Consider the following 2,433-nt stretch of genomic DNA (forward strand, 5'->3'; position numbering starts at 1 on the left):
TAGAAACAGGTGTGAACAAGTATACGTGTTAGGTTATAAAAGTGTGGTTTCAATTGGTTTTGAGCTCCAAATAATACTTGAAAAGTGACTTTCTCAATTCAAAACACAGACATTACAGTGTACTTCTGGTGGTAAAAAACTGGAAACAACCTAAATATCCAAGAACAGGGAAAACTTTAAGCAAAATATGTTATGTCCGTATTATGTTGCAGTATGCAATCATTAAATATGATTTTCACAAATTTTACATGAGGGAAAATTTTCTCATTAAACTTAAGAGATAAATTTAAATGATGCAAATGGTTATATAGTAGGTTACACCCATCTAACTAGGCATTATTAAAAAAAAAACAGGCAGGAAAATGCTAAAATATTCAGTGTTTTCTCTGGGTGGAGCTAATGTTGAATTTTTTCCTATTTTCGTATTATCAACAAGCTACTTTCATAATAAAGAAAAAATAAGCAACTGAAAGGTTGCAATACTGAGAGGATTTTTCCAATGCCCAAGCCTCTGAAAAGGACATGTCCTGACTTCCACCCCTGTGGTGGCAGAAAAGTGTGAAGGGGGATAAATTATTGGTCCAAATATATTGATATTGTTAGAAATTTCTTATTTAATGTAAATGCAGAACTAAAGTAAATGCATAGACATTGATTATCATAAACTTTACATAAACACAGTTCTTCCACCAAAATTTTAAAGCAAAGACCTATACATAAATGAAGTTGGCTTCTTGGAATACAACATAAGGGAGACACAGGGGTTCTTGTCATTTCCAAAATTAGCAGGTATTATCACCACCAATATGTCCAAAGTTCTCCCCTTCCAAACAAACACACACACACACACACACACACACACACACAGAATTTGTATCAGTTTTTAGAAGTACTTAGAGTATTCTCAGCCCTTATATAGCCTTAAGAGTAAGAGCATTAAAATAACTACAAGTTAAAATAGGGTTTGAAATCTTCCTTTGGTGTTTCTTATGTTTACTAGTATCCATGAAACTCAGTTGGACAAGGATTTTCTTTTCCATCTCATTAATGGTGCAGTAGAAGAAAAAAATTTAAAAAGTGGCATGCAGATATTTCTTCTACAGAATGTAAACAGTATTCCTTAAATCAAATGTGGAATCATCATACACACGTAAAAGTGAGTACTGTATTACAGTTTATAAAAAGGAATAACCTACTGAGTGAAGTTCTAAGAGCAATAGCCTATTGTATTATTTACACTGTAAAATATAATCTGGGTGTATATTAATATTATATCAAAAAGAATACCTGTAAAACATGAATAACATAATTAGATATGGATTAAAATCAAAGAGAGCAACCCTGGACATGTTTACAAATAGTGATTAAGAAGTTCTAAAAATTGTAGACTGACATTCTCATAAAATAGCATTTGAGTCAAGCTTTATGCAAACGCTTCATTTTTTAAAATATAGAACTATCTCTGGGGCTGGGATTGTGGCTCAGCGGTAGATTGCTCGGCTAGCACGGGCGGAACCGAGGTTCGATCCTCAGCACCATGTGAAAATAAAAAGGCATTGTGTTGTGTCCATCTACACCTAAAAAAAAATAAATATTAAAAAAAGAAAAATATATAGAACTATCTCATTATGGTTAGCAAATCACACAACACAACCAAACCTATTATGTTTGAACACTTAAGTATTATTTATTTGAAAAGAAACTGACCATAGGAAAAAAATTTAAAGAGCTTTATGAAAATATCATTTTATTTTGTAATGATGGGGACAGGGAGTCTTATGATGATTTTCTAAAATCTAAACTAGGAAAGGTACATCCAACTTTGAGAATATCACATCAACACACAAAACTTTGTCAAGGCCTTTGATAGCTAGGTAAGTCTCCAAAAAATCTTTTTTGGGAACTTATGAATATGTAACAAGGACACACACAAAAATAAACCCAACTATTACATGACAGTAAGTCTATAAATCATCAATGAAGAACAATCTTATTCTAATACAACCTTGTGATTTCAATTTCTATGAGCAAAATTACAAAGCCAATTTCAGAAAATCTAGTGGGTCTCTTTTTAGTTTAGATGTTGATTGAAAATAACGCAGGAAAACATTCTGATTTGCTACTTTCTCTTTACCTCTGAAGCTATGCTTACCCAGCCACTTCTTACTCCACATCCTCTCTGACTCAGAGACTATTTGGAGAGGACACCTGTTTTAAATGGATCCACAGGAAATACCTATGTGGTCTTTCACAGTCTGACCCTGCATCTGGTTGGTTGAAATACGATCATGATTTAAGGAAAAAAAAAAAAATGCTGCCCACAGACTGAGGCAACTTTAGAGTGACAACATTTACTGGAAGGCAGAGGGAATCCAGTTTATATTCATTTTCGTCCCATTAAGCTCTGGTTTCGTACTGCGGGTGGGGTGCGGG

Source organism: Marmota marmota, unplaced genomic scaffold (genome assembly GCF_001458135.2).
Source record: "Marmota marmota marmota unplaced genomic scaffold, marMar, whole genome shotgun sequence".
Lineage (NCBI taxonomy): Eukaryota > Metazoa > Chordata > Mammalia > Rodentia > Sciuridae > Marmota > Marmota marmota.